Source organism: Anser anser, assembly GCF_964211835.1.
Source record: "Anser anser genome assembly, chromosome: 1".
Taxonomy (NCBI): domain Eukaryota; kingdom Metazoa; phylum Chordata; class Aves; order Anseriformes; family Anatidae; genus Anser; species Anser anser.
Genome location: NC_139720.1, coordinates 154,203,269 through 154,216,464, shown reverse-complemented (window position 1 = coordinate 154,216,464; position 13,196 = coordinate 154,203,269). Strand labels below are relative to the sequence as shown.

Below are 13,196 nucleotides of genomic sequence, written 5' to 3'. Positions count from 1 at the left end.
CTTTAAATCTCTTATGCGTCCTGAACATTTGTTATACTGACAACTTAAATGTTATTTGAAGCTGAAAGATTAGAGATTGAAAAGCAGGAAATCCAACCCCAGGATTTCCACAGCAACTTCTGTCCATGCCTGGTGACATTCCAATGATAGCACCAGTATTGCTGGATATCACTAAGCAGCTGTAACAACTGGTGCAAATTTGACACTGTAAGGTCTTAATGACAGCCTTCAACTGAATGTTTCCCTCAGCTTTCTTTAGTTACACATCTGGCACCAAAGCTTTCCAACGTGAGAGCAAGGCTTGCTGTTCCTCGCTGGGAGCCCAGTGCAGGGCAGGCAGCCCCAAGCCCCACCAGCAGCACTGAGCATGGCTGACACCCTCTCAGCTGCAGTCTCATCAGCACCCTAATGCACTGGCACACTAACTTCAAAACCCCACGCTGACACAGTGTGGTGTAAAAAATCCCTGCCTGCCCTATTTTCATTTTCTAACATTCATACTCACTTGGACAGTTTGATGAGGTGCCTGGGGGTTATTCCATTGTACCTTAACTACAGATGCTGCTGGTGCTTCATCTGTAATACTGCAGGTGAAACCCAATAAAGTTTAGTATCACACTACATCTCGTCTGTGTATTTACATGCACGTCATCAACAATATAGCATAGCATGAAATACCCAACACTTCTACTTTTTATTATGATGTAAAATAAAACTCCTCCTCCTCCTCAGTGTAGTCAGAAAAAAATAACAGAAAGGATATCTCTAATTCAGAAAACTGTCTAAAAAATATCTGCGTCCTCTCCAACAAAGCTTACATGGTATATGAAATTTTTGTTTTGTTTTTCAGAGGCCTTCAAGGTAGTTCTCTATTTTTATACACAAATAATAGCAGAAATCTCTGTCATAAATCTTGTTCAAATCTAACACACAAGACAAATTCCATTTTCTACACACAGACAGGAAGGGCATATATGAGCCTTGATTATGCTTTATTAAGTTCTTCATTAAAATCCACGTAAGTGTCTTTGTCAAGCAGGCTACACTTGATTTTTCTAAGAAATTATTTTTAGCTGTGTGCAGTGCATGGATTTACCAGAGAAGGAAGAGCAGGAAAGCGGAAAGAGAAGTTAAAAGCTCTCATCACCCTGACTAATATGCTGTCATGCTTTTGGTGACACGATGGCAGCAGCCAGTCCCTGGTGCAGCAAGCACCCTCCCTTCTTTCTCCACTCCCCATCTGCTTTCACACCGCAGCTGTGGAGTGCTACAGAACTTACAGAAGGTTTTTTTAGTGCATTTTTCTGTGGACAAACCAGAATTCTGCCACTTTGTAATCAAAGTATCACTTCAGCTGTTTCTGCAGAACATAGCAACACAGCAAAGGAAGTGCAGAACATTGGAAAGCAGCTGAGCAGTGACTTTGATTTCAAAATAAAGCCTGAAGATTGGGGCCATTCCCTATCTAAAGTAAGCATATAGCCTTTGCCCACTGTATTACCAAAACAACAGTTTCTTCTTATTATTATTTTCATTGTCCCTTCCCTTCCCTTCCCTTCCCTTCCCTTCCCTTCCCTTCCCTTCCCTTCCCTTCCCTTCCCTTCCCTTCCCTTCCCTTCCCTTCCCTTCCCTTCCCTTCCCTTCCCTTCCCTTCCCTTCCCTTCCCTTCCCTCCCCTCCCCTCCCCTCCCCTCCCCTCCCCTCCCCTCCCCTCCCCTCCCCTCCCCTCCCCTCCCCTTCCCTTCCCTTCCCTTCCCTTCCCTTCCCTTCCCTTCCCTTTTCACTCCCCTCCCCTCCCCTCCCCTCCCCTCCCTTCCCCTCCCCTCCCCTCCCCTCCCCTTCCCCTTCCCCTTCCCTCTCCCCTTCCTCTCCCCCTTCCCTTTCCCCTACCCCTTCCCCTTTTCCTTTTTAAAGTTACTTCCTCCTGATAACAACAAAGTAGAGAATTAGTAGCAACTCCTGACACACAGCTCAGAAACTATTTACACCATATGACTAGAAAATTTTTACACCACATGAATTTAGGTTTCGATGATGAGTGCATTGACTCACTCTCTGAAAAGTCATAAACTATTCAGAGAACCCAATGCTAAAGACAGAAGTCTAAAGTTAGATGACGTGATTAAGGGAACAGTGGTGTTACCCACTGTATTTGCAACAGGAAAAGGACTTGTATCTGAGACTTCAAATCACCAGAAACTGACTGAAGTAGGACAACTAGCCATTGTTATTAAAACAAAGAGCCACATGATGTGTTTTTTTTTTCCTGAAATTAAAGAGAAAAAAAATGATATAAAAAGCAATAAAGAACAAAGTAAAAGATTTTCCATTCATCTCTATTAGACCAAAATGAAAAATGCTGTATAACTTCTCCAGTATAAAACAAAACAAAACAAAACAAACAAACAAAAAACAAACAAACATGGTCACACCAAAAGAAACAAACAAAAAAATCAGAAAAAAATCAGTAAGTCAAAGAATTTATATTATTTAATTTCACAACATACTAAATATTTAATTCGAAGAGCAAATATTTAATTTTAAAGTTGTGTAATATTTTTTTTTAATTTAAATTGTCTGACAACCTGAAGTAAAGAGTTACTTCAAAACTGAAAAAATAATAAAAATTGGAAATGTCTACCTGAAAATAAAAACCTTACTCCAGAATGCTTCTAGGTTCTCTTCTTTGTCCTACAACGAACAACATGGTTAAACTAGTTTGTCTTTGAAGTCTTTTGTTGATATAAGTTCTGCATTTTAGAACCAGGAAGCTTGCAAAGAAATGTATCTTTAACAACAGCCTAGTCCTACCTATCCCACCTAACATGAAGAAACATGAAAATCCTTACCACCTGAGCTAATGAGATTTTGGCTTCTGGTTTCATCTACCAGAGCAGTTCTAATATATGTAAAACTATCTAAAACCTAGAGAACTTTTCATAGTGATATGCCCTATTCTAAAATATAGATACATCATGGAAGCTACTGCAAGACTTAAATTCTCTTAAGAGCAGAATCTACATCCTTCCCATTCAGAAAGTGTCATGTACTCATGAACTCATGCACAGTAAGTGCCCTCTATTGAAATTCCTCAGCTGCTTCCTGAAATCTCTGGGAAATCCAGCTCTAATGAAAAGAAAAAACAAAGTTAGTTTTTGATTTCTTGTCAAAATTGCAGCACAAGTTGCCTTTGCATTTCCAGTTTACATTTCTTTTATTATTAGAACATGATTAGTTTTGAGTATTTTTACATAAGTATTTTAAAGACCATACAATTATTCATTGAAATTATTATTTCTTTATGCTGGGACTCCGGCAGCATGAAGAAAGTGAGGACTGCCCTGTTCACTAAGCCCAGATGTCAGGATGTGACAGATGTTCCTGTTCACCAAGCTCAGATGTCTTGGTCAGGAGAGGAATGGATCTGGATCCACTTTGCAGGGGACTGGACTAATCCAAAACATGTTCTGCAGGAGAATGAGCACTGGCCTGATTTTGCAGTCACAGTAAAAATGCCCAGCTGCCAGGAGATTCCCAGGCAGATCCTAAACACAGGAGATCAGTGTCACCCTCACTTGATAGACAATAAAGCACGAAGAGGATGGATGTGTTTTCCAAAGCAGCAATGAAAATGAGGTTTTCTGCATTTTAGTTAAGGATGTAGAAGCCCCCACCAGGTTGTAAAAAAGGATGTGCAGTGACTAGAAAAGACACAATTAGCAACTGGGTATACAGAAACCACTATTTATAAGCACGTCAGAGGCCAGTTACTACCCTGATTTCCCATTAAATTGGATGTGTTTATTTGTATAATATAACAGCATTAATCCCAGTGTAAAAGCAGGTGGAAGGTTTTTAATAGAGCAATTTAAAGTGCGTGAGTGAAAGCAAGGGGAAAGACTTGCCACTGTTAATAAAATAAATGGATGTCAGCAAAAATAAACATCACTTATCAGAAGCCTTCTATCTGTGTAGCAGAATGACAGCTTATAAAATCTTTTCCCAGTGCTTTAATATCTAGTGATGAATGCAACTGGAAAGACAATAAAAGACACCCTTGTCAACAGTTTCCAGACAATTCCAAATAAAATAAACTAATTTAAAATTATATTTTGAACAATTCATGCTAACTACTGGATATATGTAGTTTGGAATAAATAATTTATAAATGAAATTATCCCCTTCAAAACCTCACTAAGTATTTTAATGGCAGTGTTTGAGTATTTTTAATAGATCTAAAACTTCTCTAAAAATCCTGACATTTAACGCTGGACTAAATTGGAAATCAGTATGAAGATTACCTTATATAGTGCTGGGATACCAGTAAAAGTCTAAAATGTTGAAGTTCTCAAAATCTCTTAAATAACTAAATATCAGTACATGCTTCAAGTTTCTTCCACAGAAGTATCTGAACTCCAGATATGTAAATGTTAGTGATATGAGCTAAAATTAAGACAATTTACTTATTCCACCATAAAAAAATCCTTTTTCTTCAGAAACCAAGCTTCTCTTTGAGATAAGAATCCTCTTCTTTTTTCTCCTCAGCTTCACAGACCTGTGGACTAGGAAGCTGAGCTGCCACTGCAATGCAAAGAAAGGCTCCCCAGCAGTTCAGACTCACACTCCGCCGGGGAGCCTGCTGTCAGTCCAGGAACAGGAGAATGTTTTGAAGACGTAGACAGCTTGGTTTTGGAACCTGTAGTACTTTCAGTGGTCTCAGCTCTCCTCAGGCCCACCATGCAGTTTCTCAGGAACCAGAAGCAACCTTGTAGGTCCAAAGTAGGACTCTGGAATAAGAGTCATTAAGACTTCTAGAGTATGCATCTCCCAAGCTCTCACAGCCTCTCTTCCTCCACAGCCAGTGGAGCCATCTGCTTCAGGATGTCATCCTAAAAATAAATGTCTCTTTCATTAACTGCATGACAGCCAAAGTATGAATTTTCAAGTTTTGGTCAAGTCTGTCAAGTTCGTCAGGTCTTGATGTCTACACAGTCAGCATTTGCATTCGATCGGATGAATCTCCTTCCAAAAGTCTAAAGAAACTCAACTGATGGGTTGGAAAGCATACTGGAACATCAATGGAAGACAAATATCCCAGAAAAAGTAGTGTCCTACAGCCACCATCCCTCCATACCATCATACCCTCTCTGATAATGTCCTGGCATTGGTAAAAAAATATCAGTAACCTATTATCTGACTACTACAAAGTATTTTGAAAAAGCTTTACAGCTATCTTGATTTTTTTTTCAGGAAAAACAAAACAAAACAAACAAAACAAAACAAACAAACAAAAAAGAAAACAAAACTTTCTTAAAGATTAATTAAAAGGAAGAGAAAAGCAATACCAGAGTTACTCGCACAAGAATAACCAGAAGTCTGGCAATCTGTATTTTCACTGGAGATGCAGTTTAAATTCTTTCTGTTCAACAAGTGAACCAATAGGAAAAGGAACTCAAATTTGAAACTTCTATACATTAGGAAAGTGCTGTAACCACAGAGCTGTTTGTTACAACCTGGGATTCAACAAAAACCTCTCCAGCCTCAAGACACTTTTCCAACAAAAAGTTTTTAACAAAACAATCTTTTTCTGATGGAAATCTGGCATTTGTCCAAGCCCAATGGAAGAGTAAAATAGTTTCAGGTAAAAACAAAACATCAGTCCAACAAACACTATCAGATGGACACAAAAGACTGTAGCTTATCTGTCTCTGAAGAACTTCTGTAGACACTTGAAAATCTTGCTTTACTTGCTTACCCTAAAATATTTGGTTAATTCTCTTCTCTTTCCCTGATGATATACAGTCCAAAAAAAAAGCAATTACAGTTGAAAGCATAAAGAATAAAACCAAATGCAACTGAATATAGCATAACAAAAGGTCATTTGAACAAGTCGCAAAATTAATTACCCAGGGTTTCTAAAGAGTCTCTTATACATTACGGCAAAGCTTCACCCCGCTTCAGCAGAAATAGAAAATCTCAGATTTTACACACACACACAGGTGCACTATTCAACCCTCTCCAGCAAAGGTGAAGCCCACTGATCACTGTACTCACTCCATTATAATTATGTAAAAACACGAAATGGCACAAACCCTTACAAAATTTATGTTCAATAGAGTTGCTGAAAATAAATCTTTGATAAATGATGCTATTTAATTTATTAAGACATACTCTACTCATTTTGCTAAACCACGTACCATACTTATCTCCGCTTCCTGAAGATGACTGGAATGATGATTGGACATTTGAATGTACCCAGCTCTTGATGTTGCTGTACTTCAACATTCAAAGGTTAGCAAGCTTGTTTATGTTTGATAGTACAAGTTCTCTAAGAATTTATGCTAGATAACAAATGGAATGTATTGAAATCTATCTGAATACTAAGCATGGCTCATTTTAGTATGCATCCAATAAAACTTCTACCAAGAGAATAATTTTAGTTGTATTTTAAATCAAAACAAATTCTTTATGAAACATATGAAAGTTTAATCACCGACACTTTAAAACTAACAAACAAACAAACAAACAAAAACCCCGCAATTCAAATGAAAACCTCCAAATTTATTTGCAATAGGCCACAGCAGTTTAATGAATTCATAGATATCTTTCGGTATATTTAAAATGAAAGTGAACTTAAAGGAAGACATACTTTTGATTCAATTGTAATGTGTAGAAAGACAAGTATTTGCTCAGTTTGTTTTATCCTTTAGAAAAACAAAATTATCTCTGTCTTTTATTGCTTCAGAAAATAATTCTATTCTTCTTTTGAAACTGTGAAATGAGTGACCTTGTATCTGCAAGGTTACTGGAAAAGACGTATTCCTTATAATCATTCCTCTAAATCTGCTAGTTCATAGAATTAGTACTAAGGTCATCCTGGCTTCTCAAAAAGAATACAGGTGTTCCCCAAAATATTATTTTTCCCCTCCAACTCTCCAAAGTACAAAGAATATAACCTTCCTTTTATAATATATGAATTACAGAAAATACATAATGCAGCATACAGCTTTTACTGTCATTCACAACATCTTGTATAGCCTGCATGACTTCCAAGCCCAGGACTAGCCAGAAAGTGTGCCACCCCAGAGCCATTCTTCCAACGTATTTCACATCATCAACTGGTACTAGCATCTATCCACACTCTGCCAGTTCCCCTCCCTAGGCATATCACATTCTAAGACAGACAGCATGCATCTACTAAGGATCATCAGTAATGAAGTATTGTATGCTTTCTTTATGAGTCAGATATTTTTGGAAATAAGAAATCAGGGAAGAAAATAAGTCTGGAAATGGAAAGATTGATGAAAAATTACGGAAACCTATTCCAGGTGATTAGAGGATTTTAGGCAGTGCCATATATCTCACCTTTTGTAAGGTACCACTAAGCTCCCCCTAAATAGCTTAGCAAATTAAACAAAATCAGCAGTGTGGATCACACTGAGGTTGTATTAGAAATTTTTACCCGTTAATTGCTCACTGGTACATTTCAGCAGTAGTGTAGAAAGGAGTCAGGTGCAGGAGTCATAATAGACAGAGTAATAACCTTCCTGAGTGTTAGCAACACTGAAGTTTCCGATGTTAAAGCAACAGTGTTAAAACTTACAAACGTAAACAAGGCCAGAAGGACATCAGAATTATCAAAAATTAATGCACATAAACATACTCTTTTTCTGAAGTGCTAAATGCATTTTTTGTTTTTGTTATTAAAAGTCTGTTCATGCATATATTTCTGCCAGGGTTACTTCTAATGTGCAGTAATTACTCTCAAAGCATTGCTTGCTAGGTCCAGTGATGGAATGAGGAGTAAGTTCTGCAGCTTCACATGCCAAAATTAGAATTTCAGTTTTGAAAGATATATGTAACTTCTGTACCTACAGAAACAAGGAACATGGATTCAAAGTGTCTGATTTAGTTTACCAAAATCTTTATAGAAGTGGGTTGTGGTCACAAGCAGGTTTTGTCCTTACAGTCCCAGAATCAACTGACTATATTTTATTTTCCCTTTACAGAAATGAAACCAATTCCAATTACCTGTTTTAATAGCAGAAAAATGTAAGAAAAATAAACTCAGTGAAATACACTGAGGATACAGGAATAAACCTACAGTTCAGAGCTGTTTCAGTGAATTTCTAGCCCTTCTGTACTACTCATTATTAAATGCCTCTCCACTTCTAGCAGAACCTGACTTTACTGCCAGCTCCACTCCACTGACCAAAATTACATAATTGCCATTAAGTAGTATGTCACAAACAAACTATTACTCCCCTTGGTTTTGTTTTAATACATGAAATTGCAGGAGCATGGCAGATAAGAGACATTAAAGAACTTGTAAATTAAAAGTTAAAGCTTGACTACTTCATGTTACAGTACTTTTTCAGTAAGTCCTGTATACCCACCATAGGTTTTTTTAGATGAAACAAAATAGGTATACTCATTTTAGTCTTTTCCGTTGGGTAATCAAATACCTATCCAATGTGGCTATACAGTCCTGCCCAGGGAGGATGTGTGTATCAAAACAGGTTTTGACTGGAAATGCTGTCCTGACAAAACAGAAAATACAGCATACTTACCAGTGTGAAACCCTACAAAACTAAATGTTAGTTTGTTTTCCCAGATGACAGTAAAGCCATTTTCTGAACAGCTTTGTTTAATAAGTTGTTGGTATTACTACTACAATTTCCAAGCCACAGCTTTTAGGCAGCCAGTGCAGTTTCCAGTCCACTGTAATGTTCTGCTCTTAGGAGCTGCCTATTAAGCAGACCACAAAACACTTCTCTGTTTTTCCTTTTTTTTTTTTTTTTTTTTTTTTTTTTGAGTACTCTCAAAGTATAGGCATAAGATAGCATGCTTTCCTGTGATTTAATTCTTGTCACAGCTGAGCCAAGGGCAATTAGGTCTCAACTTCATCACAGAGAGAGTCATATCTTTCTCTTCCAGAGTCCAGGTGCTTGTTGAAGCAACATTCCCCACACTGTACACACTTGTCACAAGTATATGGAGCAAACTTAACATCTAATATCATAACTGATCTACATGTGTTACATATTATAGTTGCATCCTGCTGCTAGGAGAGTCAGACCAACTTCTTCTCTCCTTCCTACCGCTTTTCAATTTTAATTTGCAGACAAATAGCTACCCAAGCATAAGCAGCATATAAACACCATGGTATCTGTTTCACTGCTCCCACTGGAGCAAGAAGTGAGACTGAGCACTGTCTGATATTACTGTAAGGAGTAAACAACAGCCCAGCACATCATGGCTAGCCTTTCTTCAGCCTTACATTCACAACACTGGATGACAAAATAAATCCCCATGACTCCAAATGGCAAGAATGAGCAGCTGCATATTGGGATGTTTGGAGAACAATTCTGTTTCCTTTCAAAAGCATCTCTGCTGAAGTTTGCATGCACAATTTGTGGCAAAGGGCTTTCAGAGCTATAGAAATTCATATTTCTCCTTCTTTTGTGGGAATACAAATAGGAAAATTTCTTTCTTGCTCCACACATAGAGTCTGAATGACCCCAATAAAGAAAATTAATTTAATCTTCTCACCTTCCACTGAAACAGCTGCTTAGATGCCAGTAAATAAATAGACAAACTGACAATATTCAAAATGAGCTCACCAATCAACTGCCTTACAATTGTTTAAAAAACACTGATCCAGTAAAGAGAGAAGAATAAACATAACAAGCCATGCACTCAAAATGCAGAAAGTCCAATTGCATCCAGAAGAATGACCAAGGGCCAATTCATCATGAAAATGTTCTCTCAAAGCTCAGCAAGAGATACAAGACCAAAAAAAGCCTATTATTTCAATAGTTGTCCCCTGAAGACACTTCTCTGTTTCCATGGTAGTAGACAGAAGAGTCCAAAACTGTGCAATTTTCATGTTACTTGAAAGAACGAAAGAAAGAAAGAAAGAAAGAAAGAAAGAAAGAAAGAAAGAAAGAAAGAAAGAAAGAGAAAGAGAAAGAAAGAAAAAGAAAGAAAGAAAGAAAGAAAGAAAGAAAGAAAGAAAGAAAGAAAGAGAAAGAAAGAAAGAAAGAAAGAAAGAAAGAAAGAAAGAAAGAAAGAAGAAAGAAAGAAAGAGAAAGAAAGAAAGAAAGAAAGAAAGAAAGAAAGAAAGAAAGAAAGAAAGAAAGAAAGAAAGAAAGAGAAAGAAAGAAAGAAAAAAAGCCTTCATAGAGATAAAAATTCAACTCCATAACCAAATGTAGGCATTCAGGACTCACTGAGCTGTCAACATATTACAGCCACTGTGTGAGACACTGCTGATACTATGGCAGAAGTGAAGAAACATTTTTTCACTTCCTACACAGCTATGACATATCCCTAAAAAAGAACTCTGTATGCCACAATCTATTGGACTCATGATAAGAGTTGTGCCATTAGTGCTCTGGTGTCACATCTGCACTGCTTTAGAAAATAAACAGCATACACCCAAACTGTTTGCATGTGATAGCACAAACCTATCAGGAAATCAGCTAAAAGTAACACTATTACATATATAAACTGTTACGCTGTCAAAAACTAGATGCATTTTGTTTAATTAAATAGATTAATAAATAAAAAATAAAGACTGTCTCTATGGCAGGTCTTTGTTATAGTAGTATTTGTCATGCTTTGTATGATTAATGGCAACAAAAATACCTAAAAAGAAGCAGAACCCTTATGCTGCTTCAGGCTCCAAACTTTTCTGGTTTCCCTACTATAGTGAGGAACAGAAGTTAATCACACTGCTTACATGAGTAGGAAGCCTAAATTCAAAGACAACTGCTCCAAACAACCCCAGTTATGTCCTAGATGGCTAGTAGTATCAATAGAGAAATAATTAAAAAAAAATTTAAAATGACATTCCCTTTACAACTTCACTTAATCTACAAATACCACAATCTTTGGTCACGTTGATTAGATGCATTAACTTACCCTTTCCACACCTTAATAGGGTTGAATTTTCTTAAAGTTTAGGCAAAACTGCAGTGAATGCTTTTGGAATAATAAAATTGGTAATTTACTAGTAATGCATCACCCTCTCAACTACTTATACTCTATCCTTATGCTACTTTAGTAGAAGTAGAAAAGAGTAGAATACAAGCTTATATTTCTTATACCGATATATCCCTTGCTATATTTAAAACAAATGACAACTTAAAAAAAAATAAAATACTGATACTGTGTGAAGCTGGTAACGAGCTAAAAAAAACACAGAGTTAAGAATCTTTAAGCATAAACATTTTCTTTTTTAAGATCAGATTCACTATGTTCCTCATGCATGTGCCACTGGTGCTGCTCAAACCCTGTTTTTGTTAGTTGTTATTATTGGAACTCTGCAAGGAAATGGAGAGTTTTAGTACGTCAGATCCCAAATTTTTGTGTTGTTTATTCACAACATAGAATAGGATCCGCCTGGTGATATCCAACAAGCTAGTAATCTGCCCTAATAATCCAACAGAAGTGTCTTATGCCACAGGTTCATTTCAAACATTATGTCTGCCAACATGAAACCTTGGTAAGCAGGGTGATGACTGGCTCATTGAACTGTACTGAATATGATAAGCAGCCCTGAGATGGCTATTGGCTTGATTCTGCGACTCTGTCATCACAACAGTGATACAGCTATTAAACCTTAGTTTACCTACAACCAGATTATTCAGGTTTAGATTTTAGCAGTTTTTAACTATACGGAAAACCTGATGTATCTTACATAGAAGAATACTTTTTATAGAGCACTACATTTCAATTTTAAAGATTTCCAGAACCATGTGCACTACATCAAAAATCTGTTTTAGAGTAGTAACATCACAACATCTCAGTCGCTTAACATTACTTAGACAACAGAATTTGCTAAATAAATTTACATCAACAAAGGACTAAAATGTTAATTTTCCTACTTGTACACAAACTGCAAATTAGGGAGCATCTGTCCTTTAGAGCTGGAATTCAAATATTTGTATGTCCTTTTCTTTTAAATATTGCAGCCATCAGTGAAGTTCTGTGGAAACAGGTCTCTCACTTGCCCTACCACAAGTCTATGGACATAAGAAATTGAATGATGGTTCATTTTTCTTTGTCAGAAAAACAAAATATAACTGGAAGCAATAACAAAGCGGGATTTACCAACCTAATGCCTATAAGAGTTCAGCTGTAAAGTAACCTCTGCACAAATCCATTCTCAGAGGGAAAAAAAAAAGACAAGAAAAAAAAGGTTCTCAGAATCCAGACTGTTAATTTAAGTGAGCCAAAATTATGCTAGTAATGAAGGCAAGACTATGGTCTTCATTTTTTAATATTAAAAAAAATGAAGTTATAAATCACCTGTGTACCAGACTTTTTTTGGAGTTTGAAATGAACATAAAAACTGGATACTCAAATAAAGAATATGCATATCAAAAATATGCAGATTAAAGAATAACCTGTTTGGTAGTGAAAACTGCTGCTGATGTATATATATATGTATATATTATATGTATTATATATGTATATATATATATTGTATATATACATGTATATACATGTATATATATGTACATATATATATGTATAATATATATATGTGTATATATCAATAGTTTTCAGACTGGTTCCTTAGGAGGAACATATGTATTTTCAAATTATTATTTTCAAAATATACACAAGCTAAATTAAAAAATATGTATTAGAAACAACAAAGGCTTTCATTTCTTCAGACTACCAGCATCAGCAGGGATACTTTTCTCTCTATTTTTCTATCTCAGGGACAGTATTCTATACAAAAATCACTAACATATCCTATGCTATTTTATAGTTAGTCCTGTTTCTTGACACAGTCACCATCCAAGATAACTGAAAAGATCATGAAAAGAAATTAATAGCAGGAGAAATCCATTACTATTTTTTTGTGCATCTCCAAACAAGAAAAGGGAAAGACAGTCATATATGTCTTCAACCTGTAATCATGCATATACATGTCTAAGGGCAAGCATGGATAATAGACAGATGACATAAGTACATCTCCAGGTACAAGCCTGCCCAGAGCTCTAGGACAAGGCTGGCAGTGGACAAAAGGGGAGCCTTGCTAAAATCAAGGAAAGCCATTTTGCCATGCAAACCTTTTTCTCTTATCACAGAATGAGATCCTATAGCTGATGCAATTTTAATTTTGTTGGCTTAAATACCACAGTTTAAAATGCTCTTGAGAAAAAATATACACATTTCATG

At 36.4% G+C, this 13,196-nt stretch overlaps 1 protein-coding gene across 9 annotated transcripts in view; it reads right to left on the bottom strand.

Moving 5' to 3' along the window:
- The window catches only part of FGF14 (fibroblast growth factor 14), a 415,734-nt gene that overhangs the window by 123,832 nt on the left and 278,706 nt on the right, over positions 1-13,196 (bottom strand). Inside the window, exon 2 of one of the 9 annotated variants that reach the window (XM_083831574.1) lies at positions 4,301-4,888. The exons of the other annotated variants lie outside the window; for them this stretch is intronic. The gene's annotated coding sequence lies outside the window, so the exon portion shown is untranslated. The remainder of the gene's footprint in view (positions 1-4,300; positions 4,889-13,196) is intronic. 9 annotated transcript variants of the gene reach the window in all.